The sequence below is a fragment of the Podarcis raffonei genome, chromosome 11 (genome assembly GCF_027172205.1).
Source record: "Podarcis raffonei isolate rPodRaf1 chromosome 11, rPodRaf1.pri, whole genome shotgun sequence".
Lineage (NCBI taxonomy): Eukaryota > Metazoa > Chordata > Lepidosauria > Squamata > Lacertidae > Podarcis > Podarcis raffonei.
Genome location: NC_070612.1, coordinates 31768217 through 31785275, shown reverse-complemented (window position 1 = coordinate 31785275; position 17059 = coordinate 31768217).

Genomic DNA, 17059 nt, shown 5'->3' with positions numbered 1-17059 from the left:
CAGCAGAAGCTGAATCTGAACCTGGTCTGATGTTCTCACCTGGACAAAATAGACACGCGGTCCTATATGTAGCTGCAGAGCTACTGGGCATTATCAGAGTGTAGAGTGGGGAGATGTTTTTACTCTATAGGAGTGAAATAGCTCAGCAAAACGCTCCATGAAAATGTCTGTACACTAAAAACAAAAGAATAAGGTTAGACACATGATGAATAGATCATAACCACCTTCTGAGCTAGACATTTTGCTGCCTGAAGTAAAAGACATGATGGCAGCCCTCCTGTTCTATGTACCAAAGCTGACCAGACTGAAACTTACTTCAGCACAGGTGGTGGGACAGCATCCCTCACCACACCTGAGGGCAGATGGCTACCTCAGAGGCCACAGGGCAGGCTGTGGGGCACATACAGCTCTGTTCTCCACAATCTTAATGCTGTTCCTCACCTTCTATCATCTACCAACTTGGGCCGCCACCTCACTTTACCTAATAATAAGGTTGGCCCTGTACAACTTTCCTTCAATCCACAGTCCTCTGTTCTCCCAGGGTACGTGAATCAGACCTGAGGTTTTCCCACATGTGAGCTGGTATTATCTTTTTTCCAGTTGCATAGGGCCTGGGCCTGGTTCTTGGCAGGCTCCATTATTTTCTCTCTCACTTTTTCTCATGAGCAAGTAGTCCATCGGAATTACTAGTGTCATGCCAAACCCATTTTCAAGCATGCCAAATGAAGAGGTTTGCACATTCCTATTTGGAAGATCATTGCTCTCATGTGCTTGTCTGTAAATTTATCTTGGTGCTCAGTCTAAATAATCCCTATCTCTAATTCAGACCATCGCTTCCAATTACAACCCATTTCAGTATAAAGAATAGGAGGAGACTTTCAAAACAAGAGTTCTCTTTTCAGCACAGCAATAGCTGAGGGAAGAGGACAACCAGCCAATATCATCATGTTGTTGGCAGGCACTTGCTTTTCTTATGTCACTTCGGTTTACCTCAGCAGCAAACTTGCACTCCTCTTAAGAAAAGATAGCCATCCTCCCACTTCAAAAACATTTATTCATTATTTTAACATAAAAGGCAACTCCAAAAGAAAATATATTGAACCGTGTTATTCAAGGAACCACCTTAGTGTTTTCCTCCAAGGCCCCAGTTAATATATTCCAAATTCTTGGGATTAAATAAAAAAAGACAATGGTATTCTTTTGTCGTTGATACAGGATATGAGCCAGCATCAGAAAAATATTGCTTGTGTATTTGTCCAGTGCAGCTGTGCATCTTTGTATACGTGAACACAAGGATTTGTAGAGTGGTTACAGTTTTGGACTAGGGCCTGGGAGACCAGGGTTCAAATCCCCCCTGAGCCCTGGCTGTGTCACAGTAGACCAAGCAACATACTCAGAAGCCAGACTGGACACCGCTGGACTGGGGGCAGGGGGCGGGGGCAAGGAAGGGGAGAGAGAGAGAGAGAGAGAGAGAGAGAGAGAGAGAGAGAGAGAGAGAGGTGGGTGTGATAGTGTGTACATGTGCACTGTGTTTTTTGACATGTATGTTTCTGTGTTGGATAGCTCATACTGAGGCATGGGTGTGTGTGAAAAAGTGAGTTTATTACACTATGTGCCTGTCTGCCAGTGTGCAACCATGTCACAGTGTGCTGTAGGAATCTATGTCATGATGCACGTGTGCTATTCTGTACAGGGGCAGCCCTTCCTATTTCGCCACCTGAGGCAAAACAGGAATTGTCACCTCCTGACTCCCTCACACCATGGCCCACTTCTGCCACTGCCACACCCCAGCTCTCGCCGAACTCAATGGGAGCCGCAGTGCTCCTCAAAGCATTGCCGACTGCACCCTGGAATGCCTCCCGCTCCATGGTGAAAGCTGAGGCGGGCACGTCACCCCAACGTCATGAGCTCCGATTCTGTATCAAAACACTTCCGTGTGAGAGTGCTTGCCAACATTTGTGTGAAACTTTATTTCGTTCCAGATGTATGATTACATGTCACAGTGTGGTTGAGCATACCTGTCACAACGAATACACTCCTGTGAGTCCGCGTCACTTGTGGGCAGGGGGGAGTTGCGTAAGTATCCATGTTGTGGGGTGTAAATCCAAGTTACTTCAGAGTTCTCACCATTATGATTCTATGGTATTATGATACATTTTATATTATTATATATTATGATGGTATTATGGTATTATGATACAGTGGTAACTCAGGTTAAGTACTTAATTCGTTCCGGAGGTCTGTTCTTAACCTGAAACTGTTCTTAACCCGAAGTACCACTTTAGCTAATGGGGCCTCCTGCTGCTGCCACGCCACTGGACCACGATTTCTGCTCTCATCCTGAAGCAAAGTTCTTAACCTGAAGCACTATTTCTGGGTTAGCGGAGTCTGTAACCTGAAGCATATGTAGCCTGAAGCGTATGTAACCTGAGGTACCACTGTACATGCCATACATTCAAAGCACATGACTTCTCCTGAAGAATTTCAGGGACTGCAGTTTACCCTCATAGAGCTTTTATTCCCAGCACCCTTAACAAACTACAGTTCTCAGGATTCTTTGGGAGAGGTCATGTGCTTTAAATGGGCAACATGTATACAGCCTCGGTGACTCCAAGCACTGGCTGAAAGCTCCAGCTATCACAATCTCCTTCCATGCTTTGTAAAACATGCTAGTAAACCTCCCAGCTTCACAGTATCAATTAGAAACAAAGGCAGGGGATGCCCTCTACTGATTCCCTGAAGTGTCTGCAGCAATAAGCTATAGAGATACTGCTGTGCTGCTTGCTATCATTTTTGCCCCCAGTAAAGCATGTGTGTCTTGTCAACAAGCTACTGTAAATAGCCTCTAACAAGAGATTCATTATAAACATATAACAGAGTAAATTGCTCCTTAGTGGATCATCTTTTTCATCTTAAATGTGAGTCTCTTTTTCTTTTCACAGACGCTCTCGCTGCGCCAGTGCTCTGCAGGTTTGAACAGCATCATCCTAGAAGGCAGCAGGAAATTGCAATAAAAATGATCTATAGATATATGATCCCTTAACCCCACCACAGTTTACACAAACCCTCTTCTTACTCGTTGGCTGGATGATCTGAGTAAATAAACACACATTTGATAGAAGAAAGGGATCTGGAGAAAATGACAGCTGCTAAAATCCAACCCAACTGAAGTTACCAGAGTTTAAGTTCTATTGAAACCAGCAGAGCTTACATTAGTCACAACAAACTTGTCCCATTGATTGGAATGGGGCTCACGCATGACAACATTTGTTGGATGAGAGCCATAATCTATATAACAGCTAACACATGTCACAAAGAGCTCAGTTCTTTCTCCACTCATTTCCGACGTTGAGACAAGATAGTTCTTTGTAGCCTGCAGCATAAATTCAGCAAATAATTGCAGATCTAAACTTTGGGTGGTCAACCGATGGAGTGTTTACAGTCAAAGCAGAATGAGGCCCCTTTAGTTAGCAGCATTCAGACTACAGAAATGAAGCAGACTTCGTAGATATGAGGTTGCATGTATCTATGGGGTGGCTAATTTCAAGGATCTATTCATGTCTGAAATACTCTGAAATGCACTAAATAGATCTGTCTCCCACTTAACTGCACCGTAATGCCACTTAATATGCAATTATCAAGATTTATAGGGGAGTTATGAGTTATCAGACGTAACTCTATATTGGTCTAATAAATCATAGCCTATTAGACAGAGAACAAGTGTTCTGCCCACCTATGCTCTCCTCTCTTTAATCATGTGTTGGAATAAAGGAATTATAGGGTTTATTGCATCATATTTGTCTGTGCATATCCAAAATGGAAACTGTGGTTCAGTCTTGATGCTACAAACCAGTTCCATATCCTGGTTTGTAGTCCAAATTTAAAGCATAGTTTCCCAGTTCACATGTTAGGGGAAATGTTTATTTACCGGTACTTACTTAATTCCTGCCCTTTCATACAGTTTGATGAACCCCAGAAATATTTTAGCCTGGTTTATTACTTCAGGACTATTACGTTTATTTTCAGGTAGGTAGCTGTGTTGGTCTGATGCAATATATATATATTGTCCAGTAGCACCTTAGAGACCAACTAAGTTTGTTCTTGGTATGAACTTTCGTGTGCATACCAAGCTCATACCAAGAACAAACTTAGTTGGTCTCCAAGGTGCTACTGGACAATTTTTTATTTTTATATATATTTCTACGTTTCTTTTATTATTTAGAATTATTTATTTAGATGCATTTATATACCATTTCATATTTAAAAAATAACTAAGCAGACCACGCCATACCTCTTATGCAGACCAAGAATATATCTGGACCAAGTCATAGTGGTGCCCTGACTATGGTTCTCTGAAGGCTCTGTTAAATAGTTATTTGGTACCTATTTCATCCTCTGGAAGAATTGTTTACAGCACAGAGCAAGAAAGATTCCTCTAGCTGCAGTGCTCCACTACTATAAATTGAGATTCTTGGTATTATTAATCAGTGGCTATAGAAAAGTCTACAAGCAATAGATAACCTTAAAACCAGTTTCCAACTGCTATGTAAAAGGTTAAATATGTCACAAAGCAGATGAAGACATACATCTTAAAACGCCATCATAGCTCTGCTCAGCCTAAGCTGTCAGCCTTAACCCACTTCCTGGAATAGCCTCACTGAAGTCCATGGGAATATTTCAGAACAAGAAGTATAACATCGGAAAGTACTTCTGTCCACAGACAAAGAAAGCAATGGAGCCTTCTTAAGTGGATTTCCCATCGCAGCAGAGCTATAAAGTGTTGATGGATAGAGCTTATCATAAGTGAAAATAGCCTTGAGAATATAAAAGATGGGAGCGGAACCTTCCCATGGTGTAACAAGGACTGAAATGTGTAGAGCATAGCATCACCCTCAAGTGGGAAGCACTTGAGAGACAAGGGAGCAAGTCTCTCTTGAGATTGTCATGGAAGAAGGACGCCAGTGATTAGAAAGATACCATTTTGGAAAAGGACTCTGGCAAACTAAGAAGAATGCAGCTGATGTATGGAAGACTTTCATCTTAAAATATATATATATATATATATTTCCATAACATAATTTAAATGTTTACACTTAAAATGTACATTGTTCAGGACAAACAGCATGGAGTTTGCTGACTCTCCTACTCAGGTTTCCCAATATACTACAAAGCAGGAAATGACTGGCCCTGTTACTAGAGGTAAAATATAGCCATCATGAGTAGTACCAGTCAATAGCCTGAACCTCCAGGACTATTGTCTTATTCACCTTTAAAGCAGTCCAAGTTGGTGGCTGTTACTATGTAAAGTAACAGCTACTCAGCTGTTACTTACACCGAATGTTAGCATGGCCTAAACAGGGTCACTTTAGCTCGGCCATTAAATCCTAAACAATAAGACTGTGTTGTTGTTGTTGTCGTTCTGCTTCTTAATTTGCACCAATGAACAATAATACCTGCATGGTCAAAATATCTGCACACCTTTCCTTCTTTCTGGAAAGTGATAATCACTCTATGAAAAAATCCTATTGTGATTTTGAAAGGATTTTTTAAAAAAATACTAAGGATACAGTACTTTGCCAGTCATGGAGGGATCTTCGCAGGACTCAAGAGAGCACTGTTCCTCTCCTTGTGCCACCCTCTCTGATGCATCATCCGCACCCAAGGGAATACCAAAGACTGGAAGGTCTGTATGTATGTCCAAAATCCCATCCAGCTGATAAGAGCCATGCAGTCGAGTTGCAGCTACCAGCTCAAACCTCTTCATATGTTGAGCTTCGCAGATGGACTGAGGGAGAACAATAGGCCCGATTACCTATTTCCTCCAAATGTAGGGGAAGTGGCAACCCAAAGTGGCTTACAACCAACCAACCAAACCTTTTGTAAGGTGCAAAGGTTTTTTGTCTGTTGTTCAGCAGAAGACTCTATGCATTGTCAGTTTTCTGTGAAACTGGTATTTTCTGGTGCCCATGGCAGATTCTTAATTTCCAGATGTGACCCTAGGTTGGTAAGGGATCCCTACCATAAAGTTTCTTCATGGGTTAAAGGGAGTATAAGAAGGAGAGTAAAGTTCAGCAAAGGAGGGACTATCACCTCTGAGATAAGCACTTAGTTTCTCCTTCAACGTGGCCACTAATCTTTTCTTCGTAGACACTACATGGTGTCCCAGTGGGATAGTTTTTGTTTTTTTATACAGTGAAGGTAAACTGAGGACAGATAAATTTTAAAAGTATTCCCTTTTCTCTCTTTAACCCAGAGAGACCTTGTGCTCCTCTGATGTTGTTGGATCTCAGCTACTACCAGCCCCAGCCAGCATAGCCAATGGTCAGGGGTGATGGGATTTGTAGACTAACAACATCTGGAAAGCCACAGATTCCCCACTCCTGTTTTACCCCATGAAGAGTCAACAGCGCTACCCCACAATTTCAGCAGGCCCTGATCCACTGACTTGCCCTAACACACCAGATGTGCACATTCAGCATAGACTATACAAGTACGTTGCAGATATTTATGCTTTTCCTCATAACTACAGGCTTGTTACATGACATTTGCTTTTTACAGGGAAATAAATGTATAAAATAGCAAACAAATACAATTCCTTGTTAATATAATAAAGCTTTTAAGCGAAGGCTTCGGATTTCATTGCAAAACTTGTTTTGTGGAGAAACCTGAGCTCCTTCAAATTTGCCTTGGCAGATGCAACAGCAGTGACTTGGCTATAGGCTTTGCTAAACTCACACCATTTGCATTTGCTTTCCTTTTAATTTGGTGGTTGGATTTATCCAGGAAATAGGAGCCTTCCTCTCTCATGCCAAGCATTATCAGCTGCGGAAATGACCCTCATGGAACTTGCCCCTAATTAATATAGGCATCCCTGATTATCATTACCCATTTTCTTTCTTTCTTTAGTCCCATCCTGTGTTTCGTCATTGCAATCATTGTGACTTACAAAATGGCCTAGTGAAATATGAATGATCGCTTGTACATGTAAGCTGTTCTGAGCCTTCTTTGCAAGGAAAATCACAGCAAAGGAAGATGAAAGTGATTCATTTCTGCACACCAGGAGTGCAATAGCTAAATGACACAATGCAATAATACTATTGATTCAGAATACTTCAAATAGTGCTTCAGACTAAGGAAGGAAAGCATACATTTCAGGAGAAAGTGGCTGATTTGTATGACTGCTTGTTTTAAAATTCTTTGGCCAAGCCATTTAAGTTATTACTCCTACCATGTCAAGTGGAAGAATGCTTCAGAAAATGAGACAAGTTCAGACAAAAGGTGATGCCTGGGGAATCAGATGTGACATAGGTTTCATGAGACGCAAAGCTGAACCTTCACAGGGTTGGCTCTGCCTTTTATCTTTCAATAGCAGATAAATTGGATAACTCAGGAGTTCAAGGAGTGCAAATCTCTCTGATGACGCCTTAGAAATGATGAACTTGTCATCTCGGCATGACACTCTTTCCCCCAGCCTCCTAGGTCAAACATTCTCATCCTCCCCATAGCTGTTTCTGTGTCTGTATGCTAGCTTCTCTGCCCTATATAAAAAAAGCAGATCGACACTCGCAAAATTAGATGTGTAACTTAAAATATTTGATCCTTATCTCTCACACTGATGACACTCCCACAAAATATGACAGGCATTTTCCCTATAGGAGATAATCAAGTTTAGCTGCTGACTTGTAAAAAGCACTGAAAATAAAATATTTACATTTAAGTCCCTTGCTGAAAAAATAAAGTCTGTATATCTAGCCTGCAATAACTAGTTCAGTCACCGAAGCTAAAAGGAGAAACAAATATCCAGACACTTTTAAAAAACACCCTATAAAATAGCATATTAACACAATAAAATAGTGTGCCCCCCCCCCGCAGCCCACTCTGTTACTAAGTCAAATGAGCACGGCCAAATTACACAGAATGTGGGGAACCCAGGACACAATCTTCAAACAACTTTTTGGACACATAAAAGCGCCTGCTAGGTACAAGGGTCAGTTGAAACAATGGTGTTTGCAAATAATATGCTTCTCCAACATTTCTCTCCATCAAATCTCATATTACGCCTGCCTTTTCCCTCCAAGCGTGGTTCAGGAGCAGGATTAACACTCCCTACCCCAGCACTGATGCCACAAGACAACACCTCACAGCTTACCCCAGTGGCTGCTTTAATGTATTGACTTTGAGTGGAAGCCTACATTGCTAGGAAGAATTACAAAGCCTAGAAGAGCTCAAAGTAGTACATTGTTCTGACATCCACATGAGGTCCTCTCATGTTGCTCAGGCCAGCTTACCCCACCTCTTTTCCTGGGATTCATCAGTTTAACATAAGAAAGTAAGAGTCTGCTGAACCAGGCCAATGGTCCAGCTAGTCCAGCATCTTGTTCTTCACAAGTAGGACCTGAGCACAAGAGCACACTGCCCTTCTGTGGTTTCCAGCAACTGGTATTAAGCTTAAAAAGGGTAGTCCCCGGGGCTGGAGCCAAGCACTCCATCATCTCCCTATTAGTTCTCTCCTAGCTCATGGCTTATGCTGGTTGTCTGGCAGTGGACTCCACTTTGAGAAGCAATCTTGGAAAAGTCCTATGCAAAGGTCTCTCAGGTCTAGTAAAGTGGTACCTCAGGTTAAGAATTTAATTCGTTCTGGAGGTCTGTTCTTAACCTGAAACTGTTCTTAACCTGAAGCACCACTTTAGCTAATGGGGCCTCCTGCTGCCGCTGTGCCGCCGGAACACGATTTCTGTTCTCATCCTGAAGCAAAGTTCTTAACCCAAGGTACTATTTCTGGGTTAGCGGAGTCTGTAACCTGAAGCATATGTAACCTGAAGTGTATGTAACCTGAGGTACCACTGTACTTGAATCTATGTCTTCCACAGCCTTTGCTGCAAGTTCTTCTGATGGCCCCTGCTTGTCTAAGTCAGAGCTGCTATCTAGAGTGGGGGACCACTTCATAGATAATCCTAACTGGTAATTGAGCCTATTTATTTCCAAGTAGATGTGAGTTGCAAGCTACAGCTCTTCATTACAAAGCTTTGTGTATGTTCTAGTGCACACAATGTCAGATTGACCCAATAGGCAGTAGAGATGACTCAGAATTCCAGTGGGTCGAAAAAATCTTCAAGGAGGTACGCCATCCATCTCTGCCAGTGTAACACTCTGGAAAGAAACATATTCATCCACCACCATTTCCAGAAAAGGGTAGGGGAGAGTTCTTTTTGCCCTAGACAGCAAAATAATTTGAATTAGCTTTCAATGTGCATGTGGAGCTCCTGTAAAAACTGTTCCCCCCTCTTTGTGTACTAGGATTTTCCAGGCTCAACTGCCATCAATTCCCACTGATAGTTTGCCTACAGGAATGAATTACACTGTCTAAAACGGGTCATTTCCACGATGGCATTTGATTTCTAAAACCTCACAGGCCCCTGTGCAGAGTGCTACAAACGCATCCGTACAAATATGTTCTTTCAATTGTTGAAAGGACGAGACCTTCCCTTTTATCTCCACCTTTGATTCTTGTTAATTTTTTGTTGAATTCCATGCATTTATCCAACACTCTTGGGCCTATGCCACACATACACCCTTATTGGCTCTACTTGTGTGTTTGTATTATGCCAGCTTCACTGCCACCTCGTCCCTCTCCCTCTCAATAAGCAATAGCAACCCACCTGCCAGGAAACTAGCGTAGTGGCTCTGTCTCATCCATCAAACCACTTGTGTTGGGCCAATGGTCTGACTCCCTATGGCAGCTTCCAATGTACATACAAGTTAATTCATACTGTACACTTGACAGCTATCGCTTAACATACACTGCAGCTTCATCTAGTTCCCAGAGCAGCATAAAGTCCATATAAAGTCCATGGATGCATGCTTCTGGGTCTAGAGCTGAGATGTAATCTTCACATTAATGTATTTAAGATAGTTGTAACTAGCATCTCCAGGGCTGAGACAATCTCCAGTAAAATAGACAATTATCAGTAAGTGCTCCTTCAGGTGGGCATTAAAAATTCATTCATCGTGTAAAGCAGAATTTAGGCAGTTATTGTTTAATTTCTGAATCCCTTCCACCTCCTGATGTTCAACAAAAAATACAGGAAGAGTCAAACTGGCATTGAATTACATACAGCCTTAGTAGGTTTTGTTAATTCTTCCTGCCGAAAATAATTATGTAATACTTCACTTACAGAAAACAGATGCATTGTGTTAGCAAAAATGTAGCATGGCCTTCAGCCAAGGGAACTATTATTCTTACCTGAAGTAGTGCTCTGTCTTTATCCCTTTGTGTTTGCAGATTTCAACAAGAAGTCACATCCTCCTGACCTCAAAAATGTGTGCAGCAGAACATTCAAACACCTGCAGGAATAGAGGATGCCTGTCTATTGTTAGCAGGCTTTGTCTGTTATTAATTGAAAGTCTGAATCTCCAGTGAAGAGGAATGCTCCCGTCCTGAGGGGAGAAAGAGTTTGTCAGAGGAAGAGACAAGTATTGTTTTAAGATCACGTTTTATTTTTCATTCAGAATTGCTGCGGGTTTTCATCATTCCTGCAGGTGGTAACACAACAGCTGCTATTTAAGCTGTGCATGTTGACACATACATCATATTAGAGTGACCTATAAAGACTCTAATCAAATCTCCATTGAAGGAATTAAACTTAAAATGGCACATAAAGGGAGAGGAGTCTCATAAATATATGTAGCCCTATTGCAACCTTATTGGTTTGTTTATAAGAATTCTATCCTGCCTTTCTACAGAAGACCCCTTAGGCAGCTTACAAAATTTAGCCATGTGAAATCAGAATAAAAACAATTAACAGTGCAATCTTATACATATCTACTCCGGGTAAGTGAGTATAGGACTGCAGCTGAGAATTAATAAAAATCAGAATTCAAAACAGCAACTTAATAAGTTTCACTTAAATGGGCTGAAATGGCCTAAGGAATTGTAGTCCAACAGCAACTTGAGGTTGTGTAAAAGACAGTAAGTAACAAGGGATGGAGCTGTAAATATGTCTGGGAAGGCAATCCTTAGTCAAAGTGTCACACCCAATTAAACTCTGAAGGTGGGGGCACCCAGAGCAGAGTACCCATTGATGACTTACTGCCAGTATTCTTCTAATGCAAGGCTAACTTCTCCATTATACGTAACAGACATTCACCCCCTAAATTTGTCTTCTCTTCATGATTTGGGGTCCCTTCCAACTCTACAATTCTAAGACTGCCTCTGGAGCTAACCAGAGTTTTGCCTTCCTCTTGCTGGCCAAAACCTTTAGAGCAGGATGGGTAACCTACTTTAGAGACACTGCAGAGGAGCTCTGCAATAAATTTCTAATCCTACCACATAAGCAAGCTGACATAATCTTATGTCAGCTTCTTACATAAGATCAGGGATTCATTGGGGCAATGCCATCTCGGGGGGGGGGGGGAGATAGCTTTTACAGGTGCCAGGAAAGCATTGCACTATGAACTGAAGTTTTGCAGAGAGCAAAATTCTTTTTTGCGTGTTTTCTGGTGGTCATTGCTGGAATATAATACAATTGCTTTTTCTGTTGCTGCCACAGGAGAATACGAGGTGTACCTCTCTGAATTGTCTTAGGTACACATATTTCATATAGAATGAAAATGAAATACTTTTTATTTTGTTTCCCCCCTCCCAACAGCTATTCTCTTTCCGATCCTAATTCTAGGATTTACAAAGATCTGATCATATACAGGTTTTTTGCCTGAGGTGCTGAATAATTTCCATTTCTTTACTCAGTGAAGATCTTTTGTGTAACTGTAATCTTCCTCTAATCCCTTCTCAGGTGACACCCAACCAGTAATCTTCTGGGATCTTTACAGGTTATAAAGAAGAAAGGCTTTGTGCATATGCAATTCCGTGCTGACACAATTAAAAGAGTTGTTTTCCTCTTTAAGCATCTGCATCCCTTTAGTGAGTAATATGCTCCCTTTGGACCATTAAGATGCTTCAAGGCATCCTTGACCTGACCTCTTTTTGAAGAAGTATGCCTGGGGCTTGTGGTAGCTCCCCTGCCTTAGTTTGCTACATCTTGTTAGAAAAAGAGAACGGGAAATTACAACAATGCAGAAAGAAAAGGGCAAAAGTTGACCCATGGGAAAGAGACTGTATGAGGAAAGAATTAGCAGTGATGTTCCTGCTTGTTAATATAAGACATCTCTACTGTTCAAAAGCAAAAGAAGAAGGGAAATCAAAACAAAAAAAGATGCCCCTCTTTACACGCAACTGCTGTGCTTTAATAGCTGGAGCATCAAAGGCTGAAACAGTATTTCAGGATGCTCAAATATCACTAGCAAGGGGCATAAAATGTCACATTAGAATTGCATAGTAAGAACAGAGACAGAAATCAATAAATAGAAAGCTATCACACTTTATCTGTGGAGTGTGAAATGCAGGAAGAGAAAGAAAACCTGCAGGTGAATCCACTGGGAGCTAATTAGGTATATTCCAAACAAACAAACAAACAAACAAACAAAAAAGCAGGTAAATTATGTTGTCTTTCCTCTAGATAAGGGGTGAGGAACCTGTGGATACTCAGATGTTGTTGAACTCCAACTCCCATCAGCCCCAACGAGGCCCACACTTCTTGCTACAGAGCCCACTGCCAACAGTCTCTGCACCATCACTTCCTCACCTGTTTGTCTTCTCCCTACCAGCACAGGGGATAGGTGCTAGTAGTGAGAAGGAGGAACAGCTGCCATTGGCTTGTGGTTTGCATGCCTGCCAGTGTTCTTCCTAGCAAGTGAGTGCACAATAATACTGGTGAGGAGGGGGAAGAACTGGCCGCCACTGGTTGCCATGGCAGTATGTAGATGGTGGTTGGCTAGGGTTGCCCCCTTTGGTCAGGCAAAATAAAGGTCAGGCTGGGCAAAATACGGGACAGATCGGGAGGAAATGGGGGGGCGCTAAATATTACATTACCTGGTGCAGAAATGACTTCAAAGCAATCCATTACTCTCTCTCTTGCTCTCTGATGCTGAGTCTCTGTCTCTGACCCACCCACCACCACCCCCACAAAACCCAAGACTCCACCATAGCAGGCCCATGCACTGCAAGCCGCCTCTCTCAATCTCCGCAACTCACCCTCTGCCCACTCAAAAACTCTCTCAAACTCCTCCTCCTGGCCATATACCACCCTCTGCCCACATCCTGCGATGACTCTTGCTCTCTTGGCTCCCCTCCTCATGGATCTACCTTCTGCCTGCACAAACGTCCTCTCAGGCTCTCACTCTCCACTGGACCCACTCTCTGTCCACACAGTTTGGAGGAGGAGGAGCTTGAATATGTGAAAAAGGCATCCCGTTTGAAGTCCAAACAGGACAGGTGATGCTTTTCTCCCCTCTAGAAACAAGACGATCATGTTTTTCTAGGGATGGGTGGCAACCCTACGGTGGAATCGCACTGACAGATAGGAGGTGCACAGAGTGTGTCCTGCCCAAGGACCCTCCAAAACCTGGAGGCACCCTGCTTGTCTGTATCTGACCTATAAGATGAGTTACAGGTAGGTAGCCATGTTGGTCTGCCATAGTCAAAACAAAATAAAAAAAATCCTTCCAGTATCACCTTAGAGACCAACTAAGTTTGTTATTGGTATGAGCTTTCGTGTGCATGCATCTGAGGACGTGTGCATGCACACGAAAGTTCATACCAATAACAAACTTAGTTAGTCTCTAAGGTGCTACTGGAAGGAATTTTTTTATTTTGTTTCGACTATAAGATGAGTGTATAAGGGAGCAATAAAACTTGTGTTCCCCCACAGTTAGGCTCTGCATGGTTCCAATATGACACAAGTAGTGAGTGGATGGGACTTTGTAGGAGTAGTACAAAAACATTATCTGAAACATTATCATCACATCAAGCAAGGATGGAGAACCCTCAGGTGAGCAAGGCCTGCAGAACCTTCCAATCCAGTATCCAGTGAGACGTCTTCTGAGATTCTGTTGCTGCATCTAATCTCCTTATACCACGGCAGACTTGCAGCTTACCTGCAGTGTCATCCTGAAGCTTGTTTGCAAAATGCCCCCACCTCTTGCCATCTGTGTGTGTATAAGTGCGTGCAGTAGAGGGGTTTGTAGAGCATCACAATATGGTAGACATCAAGACAGAGAGATCTGGCTGAGAAAAGTATTGAGGGCAAGAATAAAAGGTACAAGAGATCAGGTGAAAAGAAAACCATCTAACGGAGGGGGGGGGGAATTTGTCTCCATCCTTTTTTCCTTTTTTTTTTACCATGAGGAAGCATTCTACGAATGTCAAAAGGTAATTCATTGCCTTCTCGTTTTGGTGGGTTCGAAGAAAGGTTGTGATCCTGTAATAAATAAATAGCATCTTTCCAACAACAAATGTTTACAAATGGCCACTAGATGGCTCTTGTGTACCATATAAACAAAATTCTGTGCCGAAGTGCCTGTGGGGCGTTTCATTGTTATTCCATCGACCTGCATTTGGGTTTATTTGTCAGAATATTGCCCGAGATTGTCCCTTCAAGTAGCCCACCAACAACATGCACATCTGTCACACCATATAAATAACTCAAAACAGTGCATTCCAGTTGTTACCACATAAATTCCCCAATAGCCACTTTATGTAACACACTAAGCTGATTTAAAGCAGAACATGTCTTCCCCTCACCCAGCTACTTTTATTACAAGGGAAATTGGCTATTACAGGTTCATTATCGCTGCCTCAGGTGAGATGGCCCATTTTCTCTCCAGTTACCAAACTGATGGCACTCATAGACAATTGTATTTTTTCTTGCTACTGGCAGACTCATGCAGAAAACGTATGGAGCATTCGTTGCAGGGAGAGATGTTGATATGCCAGGCTGATTGCTCTACTTTGTAAATGAAGATACATAAAACACGCTGTACATATAGGATCCCATCTCTACAATAGTCCAGTCTTCTTCTTGTTTTACCTTCCACATGGTCAGCCACAGGTTTTTGCAAATCATTTTATGGTGTGTCCGCCATTTTGTACTAACTCATGTTGAAGCCCCGGATACAGGGTCAGTGTCAAGTACTGAGATCAGGGGACACCTGTCAAGGCACAACTCCAAAGAGAAGAGCCCCCTGACCCTGCTGTTCCTCTTGCTGCTGCTCCCTGTTCACCTAGCCTCTCCAAGTGAGGGAGGAGTGATATGAGTGACAAAAAGCAGCATCAGTCCCTTCCAGATACTGCCCAGAACAAAACAGCAAGTGAACACGGCCACAGCAACAGCGATGAAGAAGAGGTGGTGCTACCCAAGGATGGGGGTTGCTGAAAGCATCTTCTTTGTGCCCCCTTCCCACAAAAAAAACCCCTGTAGAGATATGTTCTGTTAGCTTTACTTTTCAGCTTGTGGACTTTGGCCCTGGCTATGGTCCTGATCTGTCTCAGGCTCCCTTCACGGGCAATTTGCATGAAAAAATCAGCAAATGGGAGTTCCCAATGCATATCACAAGCACAAAGCTATAAAGCTCCTTATCCCCCATGGTAGGGTCCTGATCTGGCTCAGGCCTTCCACATTGGCAATACATGTGAAGGAAAAGGTCCACACTCAAAGCAGTGGTGGGGAAGCTCCAGCCTATATAAATAGTTGAGCCTCTCAGGCTTCCCCATTTGGCCTGAACTGCTCAGTTGATTATCACCAGTGTGATGGTGATAAGGGCAAGGTTGCAGGTTTGATTCCTGTAAGGGACAGCTGCATATTCCTGCATTGCAGGGGATTGGACCATAGCTGTCAACTTTTCCCTTTTCTTGCGAGGAATCCTATTCGGAATAAGGCAATTTCCCTTTAAAAAAGGGAAACATTGATAGCTATGGTTTGAACTAGATGATACCCAGGGTGCTTTCTAAGTTTTTGATTTTATGATCTATGGGCTCTGCCTTGTATCCATAGATATATATGATGTCAGGTAGGGAACAAGAAAAAGAAGGTGGGGCCAAAGGGATTCGGCAGGCACCACCGATATGCTGTTTACCTGAAATCATGGTGATGTCATGTGATTGGCAGGTAGCTGGCTCCACCCACCTGTCAAGCTTAGTTTATGGAGGTAGATAAGGACCCAGAACACCCCTGACTTAAAGGTGCAGCTGTGTAGCTGATGCAATGTGAGGATCTTCTGTTCTAGCAGTGTGGGGAGAGATACTTTAAACTCCCACTTGAATGCACCTAAAGTGCCTCTTGGGAGCCCAATGGCATTACAGGTGGGGTGATGGTTACATTGCATAACCCAGGGGAACCCAAGTACAATATCACAGAAATCCAGATTGTGTTTGACCTCAAAGCAAGATTGACTTAAAACTGGTTAATTTAACAAATTAGTACTGAACTAGTTTCTACATGTTAAGGAAGTCTTTCCATCAGTAGACTCTATTTATACTGTTGCTAAGAGGCCTATTGCTTTTGAAGGGGTGTTTATTCAGTGTTTTCAAAGCCTTCATTATGAAACGCGATTTGCAAAGGTTTGTAAATGAGTGGGGAAGACTAGGGCTTTACTTTTACAGTATCAGAGCTAATCTTCGTTACATTAATTTCTTCCTTCCCGCTGAGAGCTTTCTTTTACCTTGTTCTCAATGACACATTTTTTGAAATTAATGCCAACAGTCTGATATCCTTTGATCATTTATCAGAGAAGTCATGTAGTAAAAAACATTTAGCTAAGTATTAGAATGGAACATCAAAAAAGAAAGTGCTGATAACTTAATTGAGATACAACAGAAGTGAGAAATCTGCTCAGTGCTGAGGGCACCCTTGGAAAAGCATCGCAAGATAAGAGATCCACAGCAAATCTGCATAACACTGAGATGTAACTGACACAATTTGCATAACATCTTTAGAAGCAGCACATCATTTGCTGATTAGCAGAAATATCACTTTTCTGTAATGCAAACAGGTACAATAATAGGTACGCACCATTTGGCAGCTGATCAGCAATTAACATGTTCTGTTACATCGTTGGAGTCGTATGTATGTTGCAGAAAGAGAGACGCTCACTGGGGCACTTAAGATAAACCTTCCCCAAGCTGATTCCCTCCAACCATTTTGGACTACAAGTAACTACTTGACCA